The following is a 16,782-nucleotide window of genomic DNA, read 5'->3' as shown; positions in this document are numbered from 1 at the left end:
TCAGGAATCGCTGTTAACTTATTTTCCTTCCGATCTAACAAATTCACATAGGGTAATTCATTTAACCACAAACAATTAAACCTAGGCCTAAACAAGTGCTTCGACAAAGACATCACTATATCTGTTAATGATTGTTGCTGATACAACAGCCATGATAAAGCATAAGATTGACACGCAGTTGATAGAGGTTGAGCCACCGTCTCTAAAATGTAATCCCATGTGCCTGGTGCTGGAATTCTCAACAGACATGGACCATCCAGTTTCCTAACTGATCTTACAGAATGAGAGATTCCTACCTGCCCATCCATCTGTAATTTGCAAAACAGAAGAATCAAATCCATATGCCTTCCATTTAGTTTCTCTCTTCCGTAACGAGCGGTATTGATCAGATATATCTTCTGGTGTTCCATCAAAATTAAAGAACTCATCCTGTACATCCGGGATAGTATTCTGCACTATTTCAGATGAATCTTCATCATTCTCTGCTACCATCTGCTCTCCTATTTCAACACTGTCCTTACTACCATTTACACCAATCTCCATCTGTATCGTAGACCTCTGAGTTACATTTACTACATCCTTTAATTTCAGAAAAGTTGTTGTTGGTCTCTGTGTCACATTTACGAAATTTGTTATCGCCGTCTTAACATTCATCTCTTTCAGAGTTACTGTTAAAATATTGGCTTTAGTTGATGTATTAACACTCTTAATTGTTTCCAAGGGCAAAGTGACAGATGTCCTCTGTGTATTATTTACTCTTGGAGTGACTACTGTAATATACTGCTCCTGAACTCCTTTGGTGACTGTGGAATCTTCAACAGGCTTTAAATCTTTCATCATAAGCGTCACCTTATGAGTTACATAGCCTTCTATCCAGTAATTCTTAACCGGAACAAATTTGAATGCTGGCTCTAAATAGGTACACGTATATTATCCCTGATCTTCCCATGTAGCATTACGCAAAAGAAGTGAGCAATCACTCATAACCCTTTTTCCACTTCATATCGTTGTACAAAATATATTTCCTTCGACTAGGGGGCACAGCTTCTACTTCTGGTCCTGATAACAACACTTCTTCTCCGTAATTATCTCTCCACGTGGGAGGAATGTCACCACCCCCACTCCGTCTCTCACATCTACAAGGAAGATGAGCTGTTCCACCCATCCTAACCCTAATCACAGTCTTTTCTAAAATTGGTGTTGGAGCGATCGTCCAAGGCGCCATTGTAGTCAAATGTGATACATTTATAGCTTTAGTAACTGTCAACGTTAAAAGAGTAGAATTGCTTCTCACTGTTGTTGTGTTAGGCTGAAGTGTTGATGTCATTGTTGTTGATTCTGCTATTTTCCCTACAGCTTGGAGCTCTTTACTTGTATTTCCATATATCACCAATAGTGTCACTACATTAACTCTGAGTCCCGACTCTAAACCCTCACTTTCAAACTGTGAATTATAAAAAGTACATTTACAGTGGGGAAAAAAGTATTTAGTCAGCCACCAATTGTGCAAGTTCTCCCACTTAAAAAGATGAGAGAGGCCTGTAACTTTCATCATAGGTACACGTCAACTATGACAGACAAAATGAGAAAAATAAATCCAGAAAATCACATTGTAGGATTTTTTATGAATTTATTTGCAAATTATGGTGGAAAATAAGTATTTGGTCAATAACAAAAGCTTCTCAATACTTTGTTATATACGCTTTGTTGGCAATGACACAGGTCAAATGTTTTCTGTAAGTCTTCACAAGGTTTTCACACACTGTTGCTGGTATTTTGGCCCATTCCTCCATGCAGATCTCCTCTAGAGCAGTGATGTTTTGGGGCTGTCGCTGGGCAACACGGACTTTCAACTCCTTCCAAAAATGTTCTATGGGGTTGAGATCTGGAGACTGGCTAGGCCACTCCAGGACCTTGAAATGCTTCTTACGAAGCCACTCCTTCGTTGCCCAGGCGGTGTGTTTGGGATCATTGTCATGCTGAAAGACCCAGCCACGTTTCATCTTCAATGCCCTTCCTGATTGAAGGAGGTTTTCACTCAAAATCTCACGATACATGGCCCCATTCATTCTTTCCTTTCCACGGATCAGTCGTCCTGGTCCCTTTGCAGAAAAACAGCCCCAAAGCATGATGTTTCCACCCCCGTGCTTCACAGTAGGTATGGTGTTCTTTGGATGAACTCAGCATTCTTTGTCCTCCAAACACGACGAGTTGAGTTTTTACCGAAAAGTTATATTTTGGTTTCATCTGACCATATGACATTCTCCCAATCCTCTTCTGGATCATCCAAATGCACTCTAGCAAACTTCAGACGGGCCTGGACATGTACTGGCTTAAGCAGGGGGACACGTCTCGCACTGCAGGATTTGAGTCCCTGGCGGCGTAGTGTGTTACTGATGGTAGGCTTTGTTACTTTGGTCCCAGCTCTCTGCAGGTCATTCACTAGGTCCCCCCGTGTGGTTCTGGGATTTTTGCTCACCGTTCTTGTGATCATTTTGACCCCACGGGGTGAGATCTTGCGTGGAGCCCCAGATCGAGGGAGATTATCAGTGGTCTTGTATGTCTTCCATTTCCTAATAATTGCTCCAACAGTTGATTTCTTCAAACCAAGCTGCTTACCTATTGCAGATTCAGTCTTCCCAGCCTTGTGCAGGTCTACAATTTTGTTTCTGGTGTCCTTTGACAGCTCTTTGGTCTTGGCCATAGTGGAGTTTGGAGTGTGACTGTTTGAGGTTGTGGACAGGTGTCTTTTATACTGATAACAAGTTCAAACAGGTGCCATTAATACAGGTAACGAGTGGAGGACAGAGGAGCCTCTTAAAGAAGAAGTTACAGGTCTGTGAGAGCCATAAATCTTGCTTGTTTGTAGGTGACCAAATACTAATATTTTCCACTATAATTTGCTAATAAATTCATTAAAAATCCTACAATGTGATTTTCTGGAATTTTTTTCCTCAATTTGTCTGTCATAGTTGACGTGTACCTATGATGAAAATTACAGGCCTCTCTCATCTTTTTAAGTGGAAGAACATGCACAATTGGTGGCTGACTAAATACTTTTTTCCCCCACTGTATAATCACCTTGATCCTCCTGCTGGGAATTGTACACATAGAGACTGCAATCACCTTCAATCTTCAGTCTTCTTTTATCATTCAGCAACGCATACTTTCTCAATGCAACTGCTCCTAACAGATCTAAACTCCTGCCATAGCTATCTTCCCACTGAACTCTAAATTTCCCTTCACCACTGTTCTCTCTCGTACACTGACATGGGAGCTGAGCTGACTTTCCTAGAGTTACTTCAACCCTAGTTTTCGTAACGTTTTGGTCTGACTTTTTTCCGAACTGGTCTGGGGCTACTTTGTCTAACCGAATCACCGGCTTCTCCTGTAACAGAGTTGCCCTTGGTGATCTCTGCGGTTTCACATTCCACTGAAATATGCCCTGTTGTTTCTGGGACGTATTGAAAATCAATGTCCCCAAATCTCCTTTCCTGTCCATCCATTGCAGAGTCGTGTCTGACATCATCAGAAGTGTACACATGATCATCAACGTTGTCCACAGCATGGACAATCTCTCCTTCTGCGTTTTGACTCTGGATATTGTCATGCATCTCTCCTTCTGTCTGTTCTTCCCTATCTTCATCCTGCTCTCTTGAGCCTTCAACATCTTGGCTCTCTGTGCGTGGCACCTCTTCTCTAGGCGCTTTAACACAATGTGACAAATGATACCACGTCGGAGACCCTTTAACCTGGACAGCCGTTCCAGTACTACGAACAACTTCAAATGGTCCCTCACGGCGTTCGTTATACCACTTCCTTCTAAATACCTTCACTAACACCTTGTCCCCAGGTTGCACTGTACTCCTTTTTTGCTCATCGAGCTTCTCCTGCACCTCTTATTTTCTTTGCCTGTCAGAAACATATGTGGATAACTTTTTATGAAAATTGGCCATATATGTAACATATGCTCTCATTTCATCTTCCAAAAGAGCCAAACTTGGACCCTTTCCGTTTGTTCGCAAACAAGGCGTAGGCATACTTCTTCCTGTGACTAGTTCATGGGGTGTCATACGTAGATCACGCAACTCACTTGAGCGACACACCATTAATGCTAAAGGGAGCGCCGCTATCCAGTTTAGACTCGTATGCTGGCAAATCTTGACAATGCGATTTTTCAAAACACCATTAATTTTTTCACAAATCCCTTGACTTTGTGGGTGATAAACTGCTCCTAGACGTTGCTCAATTCCCAATTTTTGCTAAATCAATTTCACTGATTTATCCACAAACTCTTTCCCATTATCTGAGGATATTCGATCAGGAAGTCCCCACCTGCTTATGACTTCTTTACACAAGAACTTGGCAAACGACTGAGCATCTTTTCGCTTGGTTGGACAGGCCTCCGGCCATCGTGAAAATCTATCCACAACCGCCAGCATGTATCTTTTCCCTTCAACTGGTTTTATCATATCAACAAAGTCGATAACCAACTCACGCATAGGACCTCTCAGTGTTGGAATGTGACCAGGAAGAACAGTCACACCCCTGCGAACATTATTTTTCAGACAGGTTGTGCACCTGCCTATGACATAGTCAACCTGTTCAAGCAAATATGGTGCCCAAAAACCATACTCCTTTGTGATCTTTCTCCTAACCTCCCCCCTTGCAACATGAGCTAACCCATGTGCTTCCTGATTCATCAGACCTAATCGGTCTAGAGGTGCTACTATCAACCCCTCATGGTTTCTCCAAAGACCCGTAGCATCTTTGACGGCACATTGGTCTAACCATAATTGTTTGTCAATCGTAGAAGCAGCTTCCTGCATCAAAATCACATCCTTAAGCGTAATTTTGTCTTCCAAGTCCACTCCATGAGTGACCAGAAAAACCTTGCCCAATCCGCTCCTGTGATGGCTTTTGCAGCTTCATCAGCAGCTTTGTTCCCTTGCGTGACTTTTGACACATCTGTTTTATGAGCTGCACACTTAGCTATCGCTATCTCTTTAGGCTTCATCATAGCATGCAACAGTTTCATTATTTGCGCATGATGTTGTATCGGAGAACCATCCGTTTTCTTAAACCCTCGACCTTTCCACACTGCTCCAAACAAATGACATACATTATGTGCATATGCAGAATCAGTATATATCGTCACTCGCTTTCCTTCTGCTAACAAACACGCTTCTGTTAGCCCCACAAGTTCAGCAAGTTGTGCGGACGCAGGCTGTGGTATTACTTCAGCCTTTTCAACAACAAATCCAGTTCCTTGGGCTTTAACTACTGCATAGCCAGCACACAATTTATCTCCCACACGATAACAAGACCCATCAGTCCAATACTCCAGGTCTGCCTCATGTAATGGAAGGGCTTGCAAATCTGATCTAAGCCCCAAGTATTTCTCTGCTTCTTGAACACAATCATGTGGCTCACCATCCTCTGAAGTTGGCAAATTCTCAGCTGGATTCACCGTATCACCCCTCACTAGGGTGACATCTTCCTGCTCTAAGAGCCTATGATAGTCTCTGAGCCTAGGCATAGTCAATGTATGTTTTCCATAGTTCAGAAGATTTCTGAGACTATGATGGGTAAGAATTGTTACTGGGTAACACATCGTAACAGATTATGCTTTGTCATACATTAAATATACTCCCACCATTGCTCTGTAGCACAGTGGTAGCCCTAGTTCTACTTCTGAATAGGCAGTAGAGTAGTAGAAAATAGGTTGAGGATTCGTCCCTGTACCTGTCGGCTGACAAGAACTGCACATGCATATTTACCTCCAGTAGAAGTAGACACATATAGCAAGAAATTCTTAGAGTAGTCAGGTAGTGTGAATGCTGGTGCCTCTTGTAACCTCTGTTTGATCGTTTCAAATGCTACAAGGCCTTCCTGTGTCCAGGAAAGATTGCTATGGAGTTGACCATTCCCAGTATCTTTAACCATAGCTCTCAAAGGTCCCGTCAAACTAGCATTGCCCTCAATCCAGGCTGAAGAATAACCAGCAATACCAAGAAATGTCATCATCTCTCTGACAGGTCTAGGCTTCGGAGCCTTACGAATAGCTTCCAATTGACTGTCAGAAATGCTTCTGTGTCCATGCGTTATTTTCTGACCCAAATAAACAACCTTCTCCTGGCAATATTGCAACTTTTTCTGTGAAACCTTATGCCCCTTTTCTGCCAATATCTGTAGCAATTTAATTGAGTCTTTATGACATGTTTCCTCATTCTGTGAACAGATAATTATATCATCCACGTACTGAATGACAGTGCTTTGCAATATCTAATCTATCCCTACCAAATCGTCCTTCAGTACTTTATTGAAAATGTGAGGACTATGTTTGAACCCTTGTGGCAATCGCCTGTACTCATAGAACTGTCCATTATATGTGCACCCAAATAAACCCTGACTTTCTACACTAAGTGGAACACTAAAAAATGCATCACATAAGTCTAACACCGTGAAATGTGTCGCATCAGGAGGAATTTGGGCTAACAAGGTATGCGGGTCTGGCACTTCTGCTGGAATATCAGTTACTACTTCATTCACTGCTCTCAAATCATGAACCATACGATAAGTCTCATCGGGTTTCTTCACAGGCAACAAAGGCGTGTTACTCTGAGGATTTTTTGTTGTCTTCAAAACACCTGCTTTTGAAAGTCCTTCAATTTGTGGTTCGATCCCTTGGATTGCTACATCTTTCAATGGATACTGATTCTTCCAAGGAGGTCTGGCTCCTGGTCGAAGTTCAACTTTCACCGGTTGGGCTGATTTCACAAGTCCAATATCGGTACTTTGTTGAGACCACAAACATTCTGGAACTTGTTGCAACATCTCCTCTTTCATAGGGTTTGAATCCATCTTCGCACTGCAAATAGATTCGTGTCCACCATACAGCTTGTGGCTGTCCTTGTCCTTGAGCCGAAATCATGATTTTGAGAAATCGCTGATTTTCACTCCTCCAAATCACCAAATTATCTTTCATCGGTACAAAAACAGCTTTCTCTGCTTCTGTCATAATTTCTCCTATATGCTTCTGCTCATAGTCTTCAGAAACCAACAAGGTCACATGTGGCACACTCTTCTCAATCTCAAATTCTTTATCCAGATAATCGTCTGTGTTTATCTTCATAGCTGCTCCTTGTGGTCCTAAAATTATGCAACATGAGTGTCAGGTCGTGTTGTAGGTGTGGTGTAGGAATCAAACGCAGGAAGCAGACTGAATTCCAAAAAGCTGTATTCCTGCCTAAACACAGGCAACAGGACGAAATAAGCCTGACAGCAAAATACGCACGAAGGCGAAAAGACAATGCGCACAAACAGGTGCGTCAGGATGAAATAAGTGCACAACCAAGTGCAACGAACGCTCCAGCAAACAGTGGAGAAAATAACGCTCAACCGAGCAATACACAGACTGACGGTAACAATCACACACAACACAAGACAAACACAACGAGAAATTTATAGGACACTAATTACTACAAAACAGAAACAGGTGTAGAAACAAACAGACAAAAGCAAACGAACATGAAACATCAATCGGTGGCAGCTAGAATTCCGGAGACGACGAACGCCGAAGCCTGCCCGAACAAGGGAGAGAGGCAGCCTCGGCCGAAACCGTGACAGTACCCCCCTTGACGCGCGGCTCCAGACGCCGCGCTCGACTCCCGGCCTTGGGGACGACCCGGAGGCCGCGGCGCAGGGCGCGTCGGATACCCCCGATGGAATTCCGTCAGGAGCGACGGGTCCAAGATGTCTCTCCCTCGGCACCCAGCACCGCTCCTCCGGACCGTACCCCTCCCACTCCACTAGATACTGAAGACCCCCTCTCCGACGTCTAGAATCCAAGATGGATCTCACGGTGTACGCCGGTACCCCCTCGATGTCCAACGGGGCCGGGGGGTCTCCAAGATCTCATGTTCTTGGAGTGGGCCTGCTACCACCGGCCTGAGAAGGGACACATGGAACGAGGGGTTAATACACTTATACTCAACTGGTAACTGTAATCTATAACATACCTCGTTCAACCTTCTCAGGACTTTAAATGGCCCTACAAACCGCCGACCCAGCTTCCGACAGGGCAGGCGGAGGGGCAGGTTTCTGGCAGAGAGCCAGACTCGATCTCCAGGTGCGTACACTGGCCCCTCACTGCGGTGTAGGTCGGCGCTCGTCTTCTGTCGACGTATGGCACGCTGCAGATGGACGTGTGCAGCGTCCCCACGTCTCCTCCGAGCGCCGCACCCACTCATCCACAGCGGGGGCCTCGATCTGGCTCTCATGCCATGGTGCCAGAACCGGCTGGTACCCCAAAACACACTGAAAAGGGGTTAGTTGGGTGGAGGAGTGGCGGAGAGAGTTCTGTGCCATCTCGGCCCAGGGCACATATCTCGCCCACTCCTCCGGCCGATCCCGGCAGTACGTTCTGAGAAACCTACCCACATCCTGGTTTACGCGTTCCACCTGCCCATTACTCTCCGGGTGGTAACCCGAGGTGAGGCTCACCGAGACCCCCAACCGCTCCATAAAAGCTCTCCAGACTCTGGAGGTGAATTGGGGACCTCGGTCAGCCACAATGTCCTCGGGCACCCCGTAGTGCCGGAACACATGGGTGAATATAGCTTCGGCGGTCTGCAGGGCAGTAGGAAGACCCGGCATGGGGAGCAAACGACAGGCCTTAGAGAACCGGTCCACAACGACCAGGATGGTAGTATTCCCTTGAGAGAGGGGAAGGTCAGTTATAAAATCCACCGAGAGGTGGGACCATGGTCGTTGTGGAACGGGCAGGGGCAGTAACTTACCCCTAGGCAGATGTCTAGGCGCCTTACACTGGGCGCACACCGAGCAGGAGGAAACATAAACCCTCACATCCCTGGCCAACGTGGGACACCAATATTTGGCACTAAGACAGTGCACTGTCCGGCCGATACCCGGGTGTCCAGAGGAGGGTGACGTGTGAGCCCAATAGATCAATCGATCCCGACACTCGAGCGGAACATACTTCCGACCCTCCGGGCATTGTGGTGGACTAGGGTCGGTGCGTAATGCCCGCTCGAGCTCAGAATCGAGCTCCCACACCACCGGTGCCACTAGACACGACTCCGGCAGTATGGGAGTGGGCTCCACGAACCTCTCCTCCCCGTCATACAGCCGAGACAGCGCATCTGCCTTCCCGTTTTGTGACCCAGGGATGTAGGTGATCTTAAAAGAGAAACGGGTCAAAAACATACTCCATCTAGCCTGCCGAGGGTTCAGCCTCCTCGCTGCCCCGGATGTACTCCAGGTTACGGTGGTCCGTCAAAATGAGGAAAGGGTGTTGAGCCCCCTCAAGCCAGTGCCTCCACACCTTAAGGGCCTGTACCACAGCTAACAGCTCCCTGTCCCCTATGTCATAATTTCGCTCCGCCGGGCTGAGCTTCTTGGAATAGAAGGCACAGGGGCGGAGTTTAGGTGGCGCGCCTGACCGTTGTGAAAGCACGGCGCCAATACCGGCCTCAGACGCGTCCACCTCTACCTGAAATGGTAAAGAGGGATCCGGATGCGCCAGCACCGGAGCCGAGGTAAACAGGTCCTTCAGCCTCCCCAAACGCCCTGTCCGCCTCGACTGACCACTGCAGACGCACCGACCCCCCTTCAAGAGAGACGTGATGGGAGCTGCCACTTGCCCAAAACCCCGGATAAACCTCCGGTAGTAATTCGCAAACCCCAAAAACTGCTGCACCTCTTTCACAGTGGTTGGTGTTTGCCAATTACGCACGGCCGACGCTCGGTCTACCTCCATCTTCACCCCTGACGCGGACAACTGATACCCCAAAAAGGAGATAGACTCCTGGAAAAACAGACACTTCTCTGCCTTCACATACAGGTCGTGCTCCACCAGCCTCCGCAACACTCTGCGCACCAGGGCCACATGCTCGACATGGGTAGGTGAGTACACGAGAATGTCATCTATGTACACAACGACTCCCTGTCCCTGCATGTCCCTGAAGATCTCATCCACAAATGATTGGAAAACCGACAGAGCATTCATCAACCCGTATGGCATGACTAGATACTCGTAATGGCCCGAGGTGGTACTAAAGGCTGTTTTCCATTCATCATCCTTCTTGATGCGCACCAAGTTGTACGCGCTCCTGAGATCTAATTTCGTGAAGAACCGCGCCCCATGCAACGACTCAGTCATGGTCGCAATCAGCGGGAGTGGATAACTATACTTCACCGTAATCTGATTGAGACCACGGTAATCGATGCACGGACGCAAACCACCATCCTTCTTCTTCACGAAAAAGAAACTCGAGGACGCGGGGGAAGTGGACGGCCGTATGTATCCTTGTCTCAGCGATTCGTCTATGTAAATCTCCATAGCTTTCTTCTCCTCCTGAGACAGAGGATACACATGACTCCGTGGGAGCGCAGCTCCTGCCTGAAGGTTTATCGCACAATCCCCCTGCCTATGGGGTGGCAACCGCGCCGCCCTCGCCTTACTAAACGCGATAGCCAAATCCCCATACTCAGGTGGAATGTGCAATGCGGGCACCTGGTTTGGACTCTCCACCGAGGTAGCCCCTACGGAAACGCCCAAACATCTACCCACACACTGAGCAGACCACTCCATCAGAGCCCTCTCCTGCCACGAAATCACTGGGTTATGGGTACTCAACCAGGGCATGCCCAGCACCACCGGATACGCAGGAGAGTCAATCAGGAACAGCTGAATCATCTCCTGATGATCCCCCTGCGCACACATCCTAAGTGGCGCCGTGACCTCCCTGATCAAGCCCGTACCCAACGGACGACTATCTAGGGCGTGAACGGGAAAAGGAACATCAACAGGAATGAGGGGAATCCCTAACGCTAAACAAAACTTTTTATCAATAAAATTCCCAGCTGCGCCTGAATCTACCAGCGCCTTATGCTGGGCATGAGGTGCTACCTGTGGAAAACATACAGGCATACAGAAATGGGCAACAGAGAGCTCTGGGTGAGTGGGCGCCTACTCACCTGGAAGGAATCCCCAGTGCGGGACCTGTCGTCATCTCCCCTAGGAGGCCATCCCCAGCACCTAGCCGCGGTGTGTCCTCCCCCGACCACAGTTGGTGCAGTGGATGGACCCCCTAGTCTGCCGACTCCTCCTATCTCTAGCGCCAGCGCCCCCGAGCTCCATAGGACACGGCTCGGATGCGCTGGAGGATGGAATGGACGGACCCCCTCAGGACGTCCGCGGGTAGCCAATAGGTTATCTAACCTGATTGACATGTCGACCAGCTGGTCGAAAGTGAGACTGGTGTCCCTACAGGCCAGCTCCCGCCGGACGTCCTCTCTGAGGCTACATCGGTATAGATCGATGAGGGCCCGCTCACTCCACCCTGCATCTGCCGCTAGAGTACGGAATTCGAGTGCGAATTCCTGGGCACTCCTCCTCCCCTGCCTGAGGAAGACCAGACGCTCCCCGCCGCTTTCCCCTCCGGGGATGGTCGAACACCGCCCTAAAGCGGCGGGAGAACTCGGTGTATGTAATAGTCGTGGCGTCGATCTTCCTCCACTCCGCGTTGGCCCACTCCAACGCTTTACCGGCCAGGCAGGGAGATCAGGGCGGACACGCTCTCATGCCCTGAAGGTGCCGGATGTACTGTGGCCAGGTACAGCTCTACCTGGAGCAGGAATCCCTGACACCCAGCTGCGGTCCCGTCGTAGGACCTCGGGAGAGATAGTCGGACTCCGCGAGGTTCCGGCGCTGGACTGGGTGGGCTGGCCGATGGTGCTGGCAGGGCGGCTGGCGGTGGAGGCGGACCCCAGCCTCGGAGGGTGGTCATCACCTCCTGCAGGGCGGCCCCCATCTGCAGGAGCTGCTCTTGCTGTTCCCGAACCTGGGTTTCCAGTCTTGAATGTGCTGCTTCGGCTCCTGCTGATTCCATACTGTAAGGTGTGTGATTCTGTCAGGTCGTGTTGTAGGTGTGGTGTAGGAATCAAACGCAGGAAGCAGACTGAATTCCAAAAAGCTGTATTCCTGCCTAAACACAGGCAACAGGACGAAATAAGCCTGACAGCAAAATACGCACGAAGGCGAAAAGACAATGCGCACAAACAGGTGCGTCAGGATGAAATAAGTGCACAACCAAGTGCAACGAACGCTCCAGCAAACAGTGGAGAAAATAACGCTCAACCGAGCAATACACAGACTGACGGTAACAATCACACACAACACAAGACAAACACAACGAGAAATTTATAGGACACTAATTACTACAAAACAGAAACAGGTGTAGAAACAAACAGACAAAAGCAAACGAACATGAAACATCAATCGGTGGCAGCTAGAATTCCGGAGACGACGAACGCCGAAGCCTGCCCGAACAAGGGAGAGAGGCAGCCTCGGCCGAAACCGTGACAATGAGCTGAGTTGAACTTTCTTTGGTTGATGACTCAACCATTCCTCTGAGTTCGATTGGGCAGCATTCTTGAAATACTTGAGCGTACAATGAAATGGATATTCCGGAAGCCTCGCATCTGGCATGTTTGCCACAATGAATTTCTCCCATATCTTAGCCGGCTTCAAAAAATCTGCACTGAGATTTCCAATCCAAAATACTGAAGAAGAGTCAATCTCTGTCGTCATCAACAATTGGTAAACCGTTTCTTTTGGCACTTCTACCAGACAGCCGTCTGGCGTACATTTTATTGTACAATTCAATCTACACAATGCATCTCTTCCCAACAATGCAATAGGTGTATGTTCCGATACCAGTATGGGTATTGTAGTTTTCTGATTTTTATAGCAGAGCTCAATTGGTTCCGTAAGAGGAATCAGCTGTTTCACTCCCTCAAACCCGATTGTCCGAATCAGTTGATTGGACATGGGGAGATGTGTAGCATCTTCAGGCCGAACACAGGTGAAAGCAGCTCCGCTATCCGCCATCACTTCCAATGGTCGGTTGTTTACTTTCACCTCAATTGTTGGATATTTTTCCGGTCCTGATGCTACCAGCTGACACCCCCCTTTCGGATCTTCTGGGCACCTCTAGAATCCTGGCTCCGGGCCCCTATAAGGGTTCACCGGTCCTCCAAATGATCTTGACTGGCCCCTGTATCTTCCTCTGAAATTTCCTCTGGTGTTTCCTCCTGGCCCATTACACTCACGGGCAAAGTGACCAACCTGTCCACAATTATAACACACTTCTGAAGATTGCTGGAAGTATGGATTAAATCATCCTCCTCTTCCTCTTCCTAAGCCTTCTCGTCCTCTTCCTAAGCCTTCTCGTCCTCTTCCTCTCCAATTCTGTGTCTGTCCGGAAACTGCCTGTGGATATGAAACAACTGGTACCACTAGTGGTGGCTGGGACAATTGCGGTTGGAACTGGTTCGGTTGAAGCTGTGGCAATGATTGTTGATTTGGTGAACACTGATTCTGCATAACCAAAGCCTGTTTCTTCTCCTTCTTCTTATTCTCCACCAGTTGTATTTGATTGAGTTTTCTGAGAGTTTCTTGGTCCTGTTCTTTCTGGTTGTGTTCCTTTTTACTGTATAGATCCACTTGATGGGCTATATGATCTGTATAGATACCTTTTGCCATGCTTCCAAGTCCAACCACCTCTGCCAGTTTGCTCTTACTGGTGAGGGAAGCCCCATCTGCAGTTTAGCTCGCAAAATTGACTGCTAAATTTGACTCACATCTGGATCATTTCCGGTAATATTTCTCCACACTTGATGAGCTCTTGACACATAGGCTCTCGGATTTTCTTGTTGTCCTAGTGGGTCAATCAGAAAGTTGTCAGGATGCACATTTGTTGGAAACGTATCTTTCAGTGCTCTCCACAGCCGATTTCTACTTGCAGCTAACAACTCAGGATCATTCACCACAGTCTCCACATATCGATTAAGTCCAGCTCTCTGAAAAATTTCTTCCATACCTGGAATCCCAAGGAGATTAGCCAAAAGTCTCTTAATGTCTCCTATGGCAGACTGTATTCCCACCGTAATTTCTTCCAACTTTGAAATCCAAGGATGTGCTCCATCTTGAAGAGTAGGCAGCTTCTCAAGTATATCTGACATATCAGTATTCTGCAAAGGCTTATACTCCAGGTTCTGTCCTTGGATTATCACTGGCATCATCTTCTTACTTGTGCTCCCTTTTCTTGGGCGCAATGTATACTTCCTCTCCAATTTTTGGGATCCTTTTTTCAGCAGTTTTTCCTTCTGTATCTTCAGCTTCTCGAGTTGTTCTTCCAATTCTCTTACTTCATCTAAATTATTCGACTTATCCAAGCATGATATGCATCGATCCATATCTCTTTCTATTTCTTCTGTGCTAGTCATTGTAGGATAAAATCCTCTTGAACATGAAGCTCCTTTAATCTCCAAATCTTCATCGCTGTCTCCATCTTCACTTTCATCAGAGGTCGAATCTCTTGTATCCTTCTTCTTCCAACTTCCATCACCCCTTCTTTCCGCTCTAGCCAACCTCCGTCTGATCACAGGGTCATATCCACCCATGATCTCTTCTGAATCACTCTGATCATCATCATCATCATCTTCTAATTCCATCCTCCTGAACCTCACTCTACCCTTAGTTTCCAGACGTGTCGTTTTCTTCTTACTTTTGGAGTTTGGATTAATCTTTATGGTCGTTTCTGCTTGTCCTCTCTCTATTATTCGTTCATTTTCATCTCTGATGCAATAATCACCCTCCTGAATGATCACTGGAAGCTGAGGATAGACGTCCTTAAACTCTACTTCTTCCTCGTAAGGTGGGGGTCTTTTTGCTGAATGTGAGAAAGGTGTATTGACTTCTGAAATTTGTTTTTCTGTTACCTTCGCCTCTTTTGCCATTTTCTCTATACCTCTGTCTCTTATCTTTTATCCGTTTTTGTCCCTCATTTTCAAACAACTTAAGAACACCCAGCTCTCTTTGTCTCTTTTCTTTACGCTGTTCCCCTTTTTTCCCCTTCTTTTGATCTGCCTTATACGTGGACACAAGCACTTGCATTATTTTAATTACGTCTGGGTTAAGAGTCCCTTCCACTGGCCATGATTGTTCAATGTCAGGCCAACGTTTATGCCATTTTCCAGATAACCTCGCAATACCATTAACTAGAGGGTTACTCTTTTGTACTACATCAACAGGAGTAATTACTTTCGTAGTTTTGATGTCCTTTTTCCGCATTGTAACAACTCTTTTATATTCCTTTATTGTGAATTATTTTATTATTATTATTATTTTAAACTAATTAATTTGTAAACCCAAAAATACTTTAAGCTATGTAGCTTATCTTTCCCTCCTATTTAATTTTTTATTTTTTTTATTCTACCAAATTATTGATTAGTGGCAATCTTACCACATCTGATTAAGAAAAGTAAAGGAAACTAGTCAACTTCAGAGCAATCAAAAAAGAAAGACTTGTAATCCAGCAACACTACAGCGCCCACAAACCAATTGCTTAATAAACACCCAATCACCTTAATTGTACAGAATAATCTCAGTGCTGGATTTCCAACACAACTCTAATAAAAACAACCCATGCACAAAGAAAACTCCAATGTGTAATTCTCAATTACATCAATTGATCAGTCTGTTGCCAAGTCCCCTGCTAAATGGTCACAACATTAAATATTTTAGGCATACACAAACAGATAAATGCCCTTCATCGAGAAATGTGTCTATAATATCCTGTAAGGGAAAGTAAGTTTGTGGATAGAACAGTACTGGCCTTAATTGGACTGGATCCGGGACAGCACACACTGGTCAGCACCTCCTCCTTCTCGTCTCTCACACCACAGGAGAACAAAAGAAACAGACAACAATTTAGTATTTTATGTACTCACTGGGTTATTTCAACCATACAATACAGATATTAAACTATTGGAGTAATCACCATATATGTTTTCTTATCCTTTTAGACATACCTATGTTCACAATTGCGCTAAGAAATAAGCAAGCAGCTTAACTCAGGAATATTTTAATTAGCGCAATAACATTTTTTTATTTTTGTTATTTCAATTTTTTTATTCCGTTAACATAGCTCTCATTTATAAATTCAATGGATCTCAATCAAATAGTTTCATAGTCAAGCAACAGCCGCTTAACAAACAGAATACTTTATTTGTGTGTACTCAAGTCTCCCCCTCCTTCTCTTTGCATCTATAAGTCTGCGTGCCACAGCAGCTCAGTGCAGGCAGGGGAGTGGCCTATTCGTTCTGTGTAACTGTAAACTCCTAGAATTCCACACATGCGCAGTTCATTTATTAGTGTGACTTCAGAGTGAGATGAGTACTCCTGCAAGTAATTTTTCTCTAAGTCAAACAGCAGACAGACCAGCTGTCCCTCCGTTTTTTCCAACAAACCACATTTACCACACAGACAAACAGTAACACTGAACAAAACGCACAAACCAACACAAAACATAGAACACAAATCCTACTTCGAAGTTTCTTACTTTACTATAGTCTATTTTCTCTCTCTTCTTTCTTCACTTATTCCACTCTAATGTGCAGACGTATACTTATTTGCTTATCCATTACAAATCCTCTCTATACAATCATAACGTCCTCCCGGGGGTTCATAGATTTTAACACATTTGAAAACGTTCTCTCAAATGGAGACTCATAAGGTTTTAACCGTAATTAACAGATTTCCTTACAAAAAACTAAAACCCCTGTTCTCAACCAAAACATATATATGTATATATATCTAACATAAAATCTTATCATAGCATGAGTCGAGCATATAAATCTCTGCACAATCCACACAGCTCAAACACAGCAGAGACATCTTTCTTTCCACACACA

This window comes from Coregonus clupeaformis, chromosome 28 (genome assembly GCF_020615455.1).
Source record: "Coregonus clupeaformis isolate EN_2021a chromosome 28, ASM2061545v1, whole genome shotgun sequence".
Taxonomy (NCBI): domain Eukaryota; kingdom Metazoa; phylum Chordata; class Actinopteri; order Salmoniformes; family Salmonidae; genus Coregonus; species Coregonus clupeaformis.
This window is presented reverse-complemented; position numbering follows the sequence as displayed.